Here is a 15,152-nt window from a genome sequence, read left to right as displayed (position 1 = left end):
ATGCATTAATAGAAACCGAATGTGAAATGGACATGGGTGGGTATGTTGACAATGAACTGAAGTTCTCGGGCCATTGTGAGAAGAAGGTGAATCAAGCAACTAAACTAGCAGGTCTTATAACAAGGCCGTAACGATATTCAAGAAGGAGGTGCTTCCCCGCCTGGAGTACTGTCACCCCGTCTGGTCCCCGAGATATGATAGAGACTGTCAGTTGCTTGAAAATGTCCAAAGGAGGGCCACCAGACTGGTGCCTATACTTAAGCACCTCAGCTACCCTGAGAGATTAGAGTGCAAGTCTAGAAAATTGGGAGGGCGAACTTTTCGGAGTGAGAGTGCAATGGATTTGGTAATTTAGGTGTGGATGTTATATAAAGGTTATATTATATTGTGTTTCTTATATTTCTTACCGTAGAGTTCGATACCTTCACACAGGTTACTTACAGGAGATTATGGTGTATCTACGTAGAAATTTACTCCACCACTCGACATTCCATGATTTATACTCGATAAATGTTGATTTACTGAGTTCCATTAATTTCCAACATCCATCTAAGTTATTGGTTATACTTTGTCATAACCAATCAGTCATAATAGTAAGATACGGGCAGATAATTACACTTACATTTATTTGGCAAGCTTCCATACAATGATTTACAATTTGCATGGATATATGAGTCACTCACATTTACACTGTAATAAAATTAATCTTCTAAAGAGGGAATTTTCAACTTGGGGACACATGTGATTACTCTACTATGGGTATGACTTAACAGAGCCTTAATTCTTCAATTGATACATTTACTGCCAGCCTGGATTGCTCTTGTTGCAACCAGGCTTCTGCACAAAAACTTCTTTCCACGGGGAATAACAACAAAAAGGTACCCTTGAGTTACCACACATAGTCTCGCGTCACTGACAGTCACTGTAGACGGTTGTTGCGGCAAGAAGAACTGGTAAGCGTGACTTCATTAATCACTTAGGTTCAATAGGCCAGCCTGGATTGCTTTGTCGCAACCAGGCTTCCACACGTGGTTTTTCCACTGGGATAACAAACCTAGGTTAACACACTCAATCTCGTGTCGATCACGGTCACTGTAGACGGGTGCCACACAGGAGAACTCTGTAAGCGTGACTTGATTAACCATTTACTGTAGGTTTGATAGGCCAGCCTGGATTGCTTTTATCGCAACCAGGCATCCACACGTGATCTTTCCACGGGAATGACAACCTAGGTTAGCACACTTAGTCTCATATCATTCAAGGTCCACAGGACGGGGTGACGGTGGAGGACTCTGTGAGGTGTCCCGTTTCCTTCAGGGGGGAGAGGGTGGGGACGACGTCTTAACTAGGTTTTTGGGTGTGAGGCGATGAACAGTACAACACTGTCTCAATGGCCTCCCCCTATAGACTGGCTAACATACCATTAATGAAAAATATGTCATTTTCATGGCTCGCCTGTCTGTTCCAAGACTTGCACTGTTTCTGAGTAATCCCATGAATTACTCAGTATGTCACGGTAGTCACAACACTTAAACATTGCATCATGGCCGTCCCAAACCTCAAACAGCACTTTATGGTCGTCCCATGACTTAAACAGTAAGATAGTGTTGCCCTAAGACTTAAACAGTACGTTATGGTAGTGCCAAGACTTCAACGGTACACTAGGGTCGTCCCAAATCTTAAAGGCTTAAACAGTGGGTTATGTTCGTCCCAACACTTAAACAGCACTTTATGGTCGTCCCATGACTTAAACAGTAAGATAGTGTTGCCCTAAGACTTAAACAGTACGTTATGATAGTGCCAAGACGTCAACAGTACATTAGGGTCGTCCCAAGACTTAAACGGCACGTTATGGTCGTCCCAAGACTTAAACAGTACCTCATGGTCGTCCTAAGACTTAAACAGTAATTCATAGTCGTCCCAAGAGTTAAACAATGCGTTATGGTCGTCCCAAGACTTCAACAGTACATTATGGTCGTTCAAAGACTTAAACAGTACATTATGGTCGTTCAAAGACTTAAACAGTACATTATGGTCGTCACAAGACTTAAACAGTACATTATGGTCGTCACAAGACTTAAACAGTGCGTTATAGTTATCCCAAGACTTATATGGTACAGTATATCAAAGTAATCCCAGGATCTACAGTAAGAACATGACCCCACATGGTGGTTCTAATATCCGTTCCTATGATTTTTACAACCAGGGCTTAAAGCTAATTTTATTAATGCATCTCACTGGCTGGCGTCATGAGGTTCCGTTGGGTTAATCTTGAGAATTTCCGTATTTATTTTTTATCTATATTCCGAAATTACAAGTAATTTTAGGAATTAAATGCAGATCTAGAATAATATCCGAAGCCGGAGAAGTCAATATTAACATATGGATCACATTAATAACATAGATATCTTAAAGTGAAAGGAAAAGAGTTTTAAAAAAATTAGCAACGCCCAATTTTATAACCACCCCCAAGCATAAATCACCCGGTGTGAATCAACAAATCCTTAATTTACTTTTTTTTTGCCCTCTTGCAAACCGTAAGCTACGGCCTCTAGACACAATATGTGACGTCACAAGATGGTGGGTATTGTGTTTTGAGCGTCGCTGTACAGGGAACTTACAACCTCGAGGGTCGACTTAAAGAGTCAACTGGGAGATACAATATTGTAAATACTTTTGAGTTTTCGGCCCCTGGGTGGTCCCAGGACTTGCACGATATGCTGCAATGGTGACAGGACTTATATAGCGTGTTACAACTGTGCCAGGACTTACACGATCTGTCACAATGGTCTCAGGACTTACATGATGTGTTACAATTGTGTCAGATCTTATATAGTGTGTCACAATGGTGTCAGGTCTTATATAGTGTGTCACAATGGTGTCGGGCCTTACATGATGTGTTACAATAGTGTACCCATAGTAAAGTTGATCAACCTGTGAGGACCATCAACCTTTGGTGGGAGTGAGTGATGTGATCAACCTGCTGTAGTACGACAGACTTCTCAGTGAATAAACTTGTTGTGAGATCAATCTGTGGTGGGATTAATTATTGGCAAGGTGAGCCTTTAGGAATCAGCCTGTGGTAAGATTAAACTATAGTGGGATCAACTGGGATCAACCTGCTATTGGGACATTCTCTGGTAGGATCAACCGGTGATGAAATTAAACCGTGGTATGATCAAGCTGTGTTGGGGTCAATCTCTAGTAGGAGTTCATGAGTAATAAGACACGATTAGCTCACTAGAGTTTACTGTACTGAAGGATTATCAGTATAGAGGCAAGAGCATGGGACAGACGTGTGCTCAGGTAAGACAACTGGGTATTGGGTGAGCAGCCAGACCTGCCCATGTTGCTGTGGTTTACTTCACTGCCGGTAGTTTGGGTGGCACGGTAATTTGCCAGGTGATGGACAATATAACAATACAAAGTAATACGAGCAACACATACGCGTAGAATATACATACATACATGCATATACACCTACCTAACTGGCACAATAAACGTAGGTTATATACAAATACACCTAGCTAATTGAACTCTCCTCAGTGAAGTCATTCTGTGGCAGAATCAACCTTGTAGTGGGATCATTCTTTGGCAGGATCAACCTGTAGTGGGGTCATTCTTTGGCAGGATCAACCTGTAGTGGGGTCATTCTTTGACAGAATCAACCTATAGTGGGGTCATTATTTGGCAGGATCAACCTGTAGTGGGGTCATTCTTTGGCAGGATTAACCTATAGTGGGGTCATTCTCTGGCAGGATCAAACTGTGGTGGGATCCAAAATAGTTAGGAGACAACAAAAGGTGAGATAAGCCTGAACCATTTACTGTACTGAGTCACAGCGGTGTCTAGTGTAGTCAGGATATGATGCTGTCAAATGCAGTACTTGAAGTAATCTCCGTCACATTTCAAACGATGCAGTGGTAGTCGGAAGATAACGATTTTCTGTTAACTTTTTCGGTGATGTTGTCATTGAGCTTCAACTAATTTTTAACAATATGACTCGTTAAGTAGCTGTTATCTAGCCTGAGCATTTGTAAAAGAAGTTAATGATCGGTTATTTACTGTGGACGTCAGATTAATAATAAACAAAACACTCAAAACTATACAGACCGACATAATTCTTTGAATCGTAGATTTCGTCAAATAATTACTATAAAAAAAATAAGAGAAACATTTATTATCAAGCTTTAAACCTTTTGGGCAATGTATTTTGTGTGTAAGTATGTGGGTACGTCTGTTACTGCTAATCTCCAAAACTATTAAACGTACAGAAATTTTTATGTACCTATTTAAAAAGCTTACACCTCTAAACAATCGACTTGTCTATATTTTAAAACAAAATGCATTGAGTGGGGAAGGTGCGACGCACCCGCCTAGCTAACACACCAAAGTCATAACTCAGTGAAAACGTGACAAGAAAAATGGGAAAAGTGTGCATATACACGTACCGTACACAGGGTGGGTCACACTGGCAAGAACCAATTTATGTTATTAGTTCTTGCTGCTGTATTTGACAGTCTAAGATCTTTTACGTCCCCTTCACACATGTTCAAGAAATTTTGCACAACATATATACATACTCCAAATTCATCCTCTTTAATTAACATGCGTGTTCAGTCTAATTTTATACTCTTAGGATGAATCCATATTTGATACACATACACGCGGTGCCATTCTCAACCAAAAGAAAAATCAGACATTTCAGGTTCGACTCACTCTCGCTTTCCACTCCAAGTGTAAACTGTAAATTTTATCTGATTAGGTAAGAATATTTTATATAGAGTAGAAATATGAATTATTAAAAATAGAGCAAAATATTGCTCATACAGCAGAACTATACAGTGAATGCGTCGTATAAAGTGATAACAAATAACCTACAGGTAGGTAATGATAACTTGATAATTATGCACACACTTCTTATCACGTAAATCTTCTTCGGCAAGAAAATACAGTAGCTGCCGCTAAACAACAACACAGCGCTTTCCATGTGTAACAACTGCATATACTATGTGAAGGTTTTCATATTTGAACCATTATTGACAAGTAACAAAACTGTGAATGGTACTTACCAATGTTAATCAAATGGCTGTTGTACCAAGTAACAGAACAGACACAGTCTCTTCAATTCGTCACTGACTTTGCCTTCAGCCACACCACACTCCACCGACCATCAGATAGCCTTCAGAGTAACTCTCACAATATTGTAGAAAGTGACATTATCTGATGGAAGCAAATAGCCGACTTCCGTTGAAAGTCGTTAGTAGCCTATGTCAGGATAATGTCAGTCAACACATGGCCCAAAATCAATGTAGTCTCGGAGAGCGAGTAGAACACACTATACCGTTCACCAATATAATATTCACAATAACCTGGAAACTTAAACTAGTAATGAACCAGTGCCGCACCAACCACGGGTAACGTCAGAAGGCACATCCAGGACCTTCCTCGATCCCTGAAAGGCTGGGACTGAGGCGACATCTCACGCAACAGCGAATCTGGAGCCTACCTGGAACTCTCAACGACAATACTCTATTATTGATGTGGTCAAGAGAGGGGAAGCCCTCAATATGACCTACAACCCTCCTCACACACATGACTTCTCCGCCCCACTGTTCATCCCTCCACCTACCCCACATACTATATAATAATGTAATGGATACCCCTCGAAATAGAGGATGACCGGTGTTACGTTTTAAATGCAAGAAAGTGGTTTTCTTACCGTAGAACTCAGATACCTTCACACTGATTTCTCACCCAGGAGATTATGGTGTATCACTACGTAGAATTTCACTCTACTTTCGGCATTCAATGCGTTGTGTACTTGATAAATGATGATTTAATGAATTCCATTAACTTCCAACATCCATCTAAGTTATTGGTTAACTTTGTCATAACCAATCAGTCATTACCTTTGGTAATAATAATAATAGAGGGGTCACAGGTACGGGCAGATAATTGCACTTACGTTTATTTGGCACAATTCCATACACTGGACTTAAAATTTGCTTGGATAGGTCAGTCACTCACATTCGCGCCACAGTACCGTAAGTTATAAGGGAGTTTGTCAACCTGGAGAATTAATCGTAGATCTATTAGGCCGGCCTGGAGTGCTCTTGTAGCAAACAGGCCCTCACCAGTGATCACTTCCTTTACAGGGTGTGTTAACTTTTCGCTGGACTTAACAACAATCTCGGGAATTTGCACACACAGACTCGTAGCACCGGTCTCAGCAAACCTCTGCCCAGAGCACAGACTTAAAACGCCCATGAATTAACCTGCTTCAAAAGCTTCATTAACAAATGTACACAACCTATTATCCTACCTCCATTCTGTGTACTTTTTTAACTTTGTTTTAACCTTTCGCATTTACAACCCACTAGAGGTGGCCATGCCTCAGAAAGGAGGCCAGTGGTCTCTGTAGGATCCCTCCATTGCCCTTGATAATTTTGTCAAAAGGCTATTTTGAAGCCCGATAATGTTCTTGTTTCCACAGCTTGAGCTGGTAGACCGTTCCATAGGTCTACCACCCTCTGTGTGAAGAAGTATTTTCTAAGTTCGTTCTGCACGATAAGTTGGTGAGCTCGTAGTTATGCCTATCCTGCGCCAGCTTCACGCACAAAAGCTCCCCACACAAGTACGTATCACCCTGTATCACCCTGTCTGCAGTAGATTACTCGTCGACACCTGAACTTTACGCAACCGCGGCAGATAGAATATTCAACGAATACACTGCTGTGTGTCATGCTGCCGCAAACCACTCAGTGGTCACACCTCCACTTAGCCCCGGTTTCGTCAACCTGATCAACGCTCCTCAGAGAAGTAGCATTCCACCAGACAAGCAAGACATCAGGGACCTGTTGCAAACTTTGAACTGCAGGATGGACACCATTGAACAGCTCTGCTCCTCCATGCCTGCTTCTCCTGTTCCTGCCCCACGCACTGTGTCCTATCAACCCCAACACCCCCGTCCTGCCCCAGACCCCGCCGCCAGCCCCCAGCACAATGTACCTACCTTCTGTTGGTACCATCAACGTTTTGGCGCTAAAGCTAGACGCTGTGAGGCTCCCTGCAACTACACGGCGAAGCAACATCGACGGAGACTGGTAGGGGCCATAACCTCCGCCACTATCAAGCAGCACATCACACGCCTTACTTCTGACCTTGACCACTTCACTCCTGCTGCCCGTCACGACCTACTACAAACACTACATCAGGCAGTTTCTGCATTCAAGGCTACTGCCCCACGCCAGCCTTCCCACCGCCCTGAACACATTCATCCCTCACCTCCTCCGCCAGTCTACCCACCATTGCCACGTAGAGCACCACCTCGCCCTCAACATTTCTGCATACCCTCTCTTTATCCTCAGGTACCTACTGCTCCTGACGACCCCGCAGCCGGCCCTAATGACCCAGATACCCCACCCGGCCCCCCTCCACCTGCGGCGATAGAAGCACCACATTCCTCACCAGTACAACCTTCTCCTATCCACAACCCTCCTTCTCCCTCTGTTTCTCCCACAGATCTCGTGCCTCCAGACAGAGTCGTCTCCCGCAGCGGCCGAGTCGTCCACACCCCTGCCCGTTATGTCTCACATGTGAGATACAACCCTGCCAACAAGAAGTCTCCTGCAACGCCCGGAGGGAAGGGGGAGTATTGTAGTGGATCTCTCCCCTACAACTACATCCGCATTTCAATGAGACAGTATCCTAGCAACCAGCCAACTGCTCAGGGGGGGGGGTTCACCAGCTGCTACGTCTACCCTAGCAACGGAGTCAAGAAACCGGCGAGTTCCCACGGATTTACTTCCGGCTGCTGTGTATATAAGCTCAGTCTCTCAATTGAGATTCAAGACAAGAAAAAACCAGCAGAAAAGAAAAACCAAGAAAAGAAAACTCAAGAAAAGACACCCGCCACACAGAATCAAGAACACCACGAGGCCCGTGGAGCTGAAGCCCACGTGGTCAACCTCACCGTCTCCGACTTCTTCCACACCTATGAGGACTTAAGACACGAGGAAGACGAACAACAAGACCCAAACACGAATGAATGGACACTTCAAGAGAGCAAGAAGAGGAGGAGAGTTAGAAGAAAATCTACATCAAGCTAAGAAGAATACCAAGACAGAAGACCAAGACATTTCCTCCACACAAGAAAACAACACACACAATCAAGCCGACCAAGCACTGAGAACCCATGGCCCAACCCAACACGCACCTGACGCTTGACCTGACGCTGGCCTGACTCTGTCCTGTCGCCTCCAGGCCGCGTCCGGGCGAGTTGCTGCTGCCTCCAACTTATACTCCCTCACGCAAACGGTGTTTAGCCACTGCGCCTATTCTCTCCTCCTAAAATTCATTTCAATCCTCCCTTTATTCTTCCCCTGAACCTCCTTCCCCCTGTCACTAGCATTTCATGTCATTGAGATTAATTCTACCCTACGTTCCTGAACACGCAACATCTCCTCTAACGAAGCTCCTGCACAGATACCCCCTCAAGCACGCTACTCACTGAACGTGTCTTCTGAGCAAGCTTCTCGCCACACGGCATCTCCAGCACCAAACTGTCTTTCATATAATATATTTTATATAAGAAAACCACCACCTTAGAGTTTCCATCAATCCCATTACTGAAGCTCAGTAATAACGAAATAACTAGAACAAATGGCTTTAAATTAGATAAATTCCGATTCAGAAAGGATATAGGCAAGCACTGGTTTGGTAATAGAGTTGTGGATATGTGGAATAGGCTACCGAGTGCTATAGTAGGATCGGGGACGCTAGGGAGCTTCAAGACGAAGTTGGATAGGCACATGGAAGTGCTGGGATGGGTGTGAAAGGGATCTGCCCTGTATGGGCCAGTCGGCCTCCTGCAGTATCCCACTTTCTTATGTTCTTATGTTCTTATAATATCACTAAACCCTACACTACATTACGACTGAATAATTCATTGTTATTTGAACTACCTTGTTCAAATATATTCACGCTTAATTTATAATGTTATTATGTATAAAACTTACCAATAATTGGGGCTGTGCAAAGAATACTAGGGAGCACTCAACGTGGATCAAGCTGGGGCTGACGTCATGGTTTGTAGTGGAGTGGCAGCTGTTAACGTCCACAAGCAAGTCGAACGAATCCCATGCTCGCGGCTAACTTAAAACGTCCGGCCGCATTGCCCGAATTTTGAACGCCGTTCAGCTGGCCGCATGTATAGCAATTCCCGGCCACAAACGGCCGGAAAAGGGAAGTTTGCGGACCCTGACAAAGTTCAGACGTCCCCGCGCCTTATACACTATCGCCATCTGTTTATTCCGCGGCTAACTATATGATTGTGCTTACGCGGTTTTCGCCTTGCTTTTCTGGCTTTCAATTACATAGTCTTTGGTACGAATCATGGTGTCATCCAGAGTTGCCAATTTAGCGCTTTGAGCACTAGATTTAGCGCTTTTATGCTTAATCTAACTCCAAATTTTTGCGTTTAGCGGCTTAGCGCTTTTTCTTACATCTAGCGGCAATTTTAGTGCGTTTTCAATTCATGGGAATTTTCAAATTTTATAAAAGTATCCAACCAAGTTGCTAAGTGATCTTGTTGATTCCATTAGTTCAAAGTTCTCATTCCTGGAAATAAATTAAAAGAAAGAGATTCAGTACATAGCTACAGTACTTAGACCAAAATTCGTATCTAGAATACGAGTTTGAATAGCAGATGTCACAGTGCAAGTTTCCGGATGAAAAGGATATTCGTGGAAGATGCTACAGTTTGTAGTGAAGCTGGTGAAACAGCTTAGTCAACGATTGCCAGACAATGTCCAAGTTTTGCAGTCAATGTCATCTGAGTGCAAGTGAATGCTTTAAACCATTAAAGCCTGGAATATTGGAATTAGCAAAGATGTTTGTTGATAGTGATAAAATTATCACACGCATCGAGTTCCAGTGGAAGAAGCTTCATTACGTATTATGGAAACAAAACCCTGACACCCTAGGACTCTGGGCAGAAATATCTTTGCACAGGGATGCAACAGGAGAAAATCCTTTTAGTTACCCCTGAGTTAGCTTTGACAGTGATAACATTGCCTCATTCCAACGCTGATGTGGAACGCATATTTAGTCATGTGAATATTGGCAATTCAAAACCTCGAAATGCAACACTAACTATCAAGTATGGACTAAGAAGCAAGCATTTACTATTTATGCTGCAATGTAATAGGCTGCAAATTTTACATAATTATTATTATTACTTGTTATCGTCGCTGGCTTCAATTACTGTACAGTGCTGGCGTTGCCTTAACCGAACAAACATAGAAAATCTCTCAGCCTGCGACCACGTATCAAACCATTTACACCAGTAATATGTGTATAATTTACCATAAATAATTCCTAGCACTTTTTTGTTAGCTTCTCTTATAAGTTTAGCGCTTTTTGGGGAGTGAATCTAGCGCCACGCGAAATTTTCAGTTGACAACGATAGTGATAAGAGATTACCAAGACGAGTTGGGAACTTGGGACTCGGGAGGTCATATTTTGTGTCAATCATTCGTAACATTGCAGTAGTGGTGATATGCGCGACTAATGCAAAGGTAGGTGAAGCTTAAGAAATTATCAAGCATTTCACCGTAACTTCAAATATTACCGAGAAACCTTATCTATACCCATAAATACTGTTGAGGCATGCTATTGGAACGATCTGGCAGGACAGAATGTAGCTGAATAAGTTAATGTTGTATCGTTGACGCTGTGCTATAATGTAAGTAATCCTCAGTTAGTGACAGGTAAGTCCATGATAACCAAATTGTCTCTTTTTTACTTTTAACAGTACAGTTGCGTCTTCATACCTCAAATTATATTAAGCATCGTGTTAGTGGTCCGAAGTGATCGTGTCTGGTACCTGTGGTGACTTGTTGGGTAATGTATGAGAGCACCGCTACACCAGAAGTTGTTCGATTTCATTATTTTTTTCCATAAATGCACTAAACATAATAGAACCTGGGTATAATTGCAGTTTCGGACAATACACGGCCAACGGTTTTAAACAGCAGCTTTACCAGAACCTGACCTAACCAGCCAAATGAGGTAACATTGCAGTAAACAGCAACCACAGAATTTCAGAAATTCACTACACTCAATCGATAGGAAAATTGTACAAGTGATAATTTTCTTACATTATACTTCTATCGTAAATTGTTAATAAGGAAGTTATTGAATTTAAAAAAAAAAAAAAATCAGAGCCCCTGTTGCCTATTCACTGTTGCTCAAAATGTGTGTTCTAAATCTAGATATTTGATTCACTTTCACTTTTATTCTCTTCAACCAATGAGCGTTAGATATTCTGCGTTGGTGGTAGGATGCGGGAAATTTTGAATCGGTTGCAACGTGGAGCCATTATGTGCTGGGTACGATTTCCCTGACTCGTAGTAAGGTAAGAAATACTGTATTGGCTATTTATATTCTTGTGGAGGCTGACCACGCGTCTCTGGGTTATTACATAGCGTCTGGGGGTCCGCCCCCTGTCTAGGGTGGTAATGTAAGGTTTAGTTTGGTTATATTGTATAAGTTAGCAAGCACAGAGTACCGGGAAATCAGAACACTCAATCGATGGAACTATTATTTCTCTATTTTTTTTTTTGTAAGTAACCGAATTTCTTTTGCGTAATGTGTTCTGAAGTTTTCTTGTTGCGATTTGGACAATTTTGGTATTCGCACCTACCACAAATCACTCATTTTGGCACTCCCGCACCCAAAACCCTGAATTCCCACGCTTCCCCCTATTATTGTTGGATGGGGTGGGGGTCTAAATTTAAAACAGTGGTTTCTGATAAAAATGAATGTCAGATTTGAACCAATCGCATCAAAAACCATCGGAAGAACACTGATTTTTCTTCAGATTCTTTGGTTGCTGTAATCTGCAGTTTTACCCCAAAGAAACTAGAAACTTACCTAACCTTACCTAACTTCCTCTCCTCCACCCCCCAAAAAAAATAAAAGTAAACAGAAAGTGGTAAAGATTCGTTTAAGGTTTCAGGTCTTGTGATTTCTGACATATAAAGGTCCAAATCTTTGAAAAGTCAAAACACATCAAAAACCATCGGAAAAACAGTTTGGATATCTCACCAAACCTTGCCTAACCGAACCTAATTCTTAAAATTCCCTGATTAACCAAAACTAAAATAATAATATAAGTACCTGTATTGGTAATAATTTGGATCGTGACTGTCCTCTATTTTTCATTGAACATGGGATTAAAAATGCCCAGCTTTCATTGATTTTGGTTGTTATTGAAGACTAACCCTCCAACGTGTTATTTGTTTTGATTATATTCTTACTATATTTTCATCAGTGATTTTTGACATAACCTTTTTTTTTTTAGTTCATTCTCAGTGGTGATGTGGCAGTACACAGCCAGTCATATCCGATCGACGCCAGTCGCTGGTGTATGTTTATGAGCCACATGGACTGGGTATCTGCTTCCATGTCCACAAAAAAAAAAATTATACTCTATGAAAGCAAGCGTTTTCTGTTTAATATGCAGGTGTCTGGAGGGTGGAGCCTCACGGCTAGGAAGTTTGGTAAGGTTAGGTAGGTTTCTTTGGTTAGGTTGGTGAGGTCTTCTAACAGTGTTTTTGCTGCTTGTTTTTCTTTACGAACTAAGGTTAGGTTAAATCTAGAAATAACAACTTTTTAACACGTTTGCCAAAGCTACGACAGTGTCCACTATAAAACACAGTGAAATTGCATCTTTTTTAAATTAGGGTCAGTTGTCAATAATTACCCTGATTTTTTTAGAGAATACTGTATTGTTGGGAAAAAATATAAAAATGGCTGTAATCAGGTGTTAACCTAACCTGTTTCTTAACTTGCTTGTATCTGGAAAACTAAGTGTTTACACAAGAAAATGGAACTAAAAGTAATCAGCATACAAAACTGTAAAAACACCCTCATAATTACCGAACTGCTGACAGTCACGAGTCATATATTAGCCTAAATATTTAAAAGTCAACAACTTTCATCTTAATTATAAGTTAAGTATTTTTTTATTTTTTTATTTTTCACTATTTACAATCATAAATCACCAGTAGTGGGCAGGGCATGAAGGATGAGAGAAATTACGGGCACTAAAATGATATCTACATGTTTTGTATGTGAAGAAATGAATTATTTACCATAAATCTCCTCTGAAATGTCTCATCAAGACAGACTCACTGATGACCACTTGACAGATCTCCTAGTGGTCTAGTTGCAGTCAGAATGTGTTAGCAACTTCAGCAGATTTTTAACAACTGGGGCCCGCCTTGTTGATGGCTGCAGCACAGAGGAAGTGTTGGGCGATATCGAAGAATTGGACGAGGAACAGATACAGAAACTTGTTGACCAAATCCAGTGAAGAAGAAAGCCCTCAGCTACTTGCAGTTATTTTACTTTTAATTTTATCCTCTCACCACTGATCGGCTCGTTAGCCGCTTGGGCGATCGGTCGCGTCTCTGTCTTGCTCAGTAGTTTTTTAAGAGGATCTAAAATTTTTAAAAATTTCAGCTAATGATATAAAGGAAACAAGGAAACAGATTATCCATAGTATAAAATGTTGTGCACTTCAGTGTTTGCAATTTGAATATGATTTACCTTTTGCTATTAAGTTAAATAGTGTCAATGTAAACAAGTTTCTATTTTGGGGTATCCAGTATATGTCAAGTATTGAAATTTGATTTTTTTTTTAATGTCTTGTATAATTTTGGAAGGGCTAATAAACTTTGGGAAGGGCTAGTAAATATTCATTCTATTAGCCCTGCTGGCTACCTGAAAAAAGGGCAAAATTCTACCCCTACTTTGCCTTCTTCTTTGTTGCCATCCTCTTACAATGTCTTACTTAAAAAAGCTGGTTTTCCGGCATCTTCGTGATACTGTATATATGGTACAGTGATCCCTCGGTTAACGAGATTTCGGTTAACGAGTTACCTTCCATAAGATTCTTAACTTCGGTTAACGAGCAATCCCTGGATTAACGAGTTTTTTACAAGCCGACCTCAACATGTTTTCGCTTGCATTTGGCGGTCCACCAGCTGTAGTATTAGTCCGCCAATACAGTAATTGGTTTTCGGGCTTAAATTCCTGACTATTTTAGTAAATATCAAGAAGTTTATACTATTCAATAATTTTAAAAGTTTAATATTAATATTTTTTAGTCATTTTAACAATTATTGAACATAATTGAAGGTAAAGAAACTAGTTTCTGGCACGCCATCCAGCCTGTTAACACACAGGCGTTAGTCTCTCTCTCTTTTCAGTGGAGGTAACATATTGCTTGAGACTCTCTTGCACTAAATGCTTTTTTTTCTGTGTTTCCAAGCAAATTATTGGTCATTTTGAAATTTATTTTACATATTGACAATATATAATGCAGTGCAGTGTTGATTTAAAGAAAATAATCTTGAATTACACCAAGAGAACTAAAATTTTATGGGTGAAATGGCGCCTTGGGGTGACTTCTCTTCCACCCCAATGCCTTCTCTTCTCCCTTCTCCTCCATCCCCATTCTAATTCCCATCATCATCATCCAGGAACCTTCTACATACACACCTCAAAGTAAGTGTGCTTTTCTACATTTTTTGTTGAATTTAGGCAATTTTCTGTGAGCTGGAACCAATTACCCAAAAACCCATTGAAACAATGGTTTCGGTTAACGAACTTTTCGGTTAACGAACGACCTTCTGGAACGGATTGAGTTCGTTAACCGAGGGGTCACTGTATATATATATATATATATATATATATATATATATATATATATATATATATATATATATATATATATATATATATATATATATATATATATATATATATATATATATATATATATATATATATATATATATATGACGTTAACAATCAATGCTCCAGAATAGTCGCTTTAAAAAAGTGCAGATACTGCACAGTATATGAAAAAGGGAAGATTCAATTTTATTCCGTACATCATTTCATTTCACTAAAAAATATATCCAAACTGTGATAAAATAGTAGGCTTCCATCATCCTCATCCTGGGACATTAACAGTAGTATCTAGAAATTTTTCTAAAAAATTAAATAGGAAACATAAATATTCGACAGTGAAATACCAATTATAAAGCAAATGTACAGTCCCATTCACTAGTGTGTTT

General features: G+C 40.7%; 1 protein-coding gene across 4 annotated transcripts in view; it reads left to right on the top strand.

The window, feature by feature from the left end:
- Positions 1-10,021: 10,021 nt before the first annotated feature.
- The window catches only part of LOC121864209 (cholesterol uptake protein 1-like), a 93,427-nt gene continuing 88,296 nt past the window's right edge, over positions 10,022-15,152 (top strand). The window contains exon 1 of one of the 4 annotated variants that reach the window (XM_042363245.1): positions 10,022-10,162. The gene's annotated coding sequence lies outside the window, so the exon portion shown is untranslated. Of the gene's footprint in view, positions 10,163-10,272; positions 10,349-10,414; positions 10,581-15,152 lie in introns of those variants that run through there. The other 3 variants (XM_042363246.1, XM_042363244.1, XM_042363247.1) reach the window with 3 other exon arrangements.

The sequence above is a fragment of the Homarus americanus genome, unplaced genomic scaffold (genome assembly GCF_018991925.1).
Source record: "Homarus americanus isolate GMGI-L3 unplaced genomic scaffold, GMGI_Hamer_2.0 scaffold26351, whole genome shotgun sequence".
NCBI lineage: Eukaryota > Metazoa > Arthropoda > Malacostraca > Decapoda > Nephropidae > Homarus > Homarus americanus.
Note: the sequence above shows the minus strand (reverse complement) of the source record. Positions and strands in the feature narration are given on the sequence as shown.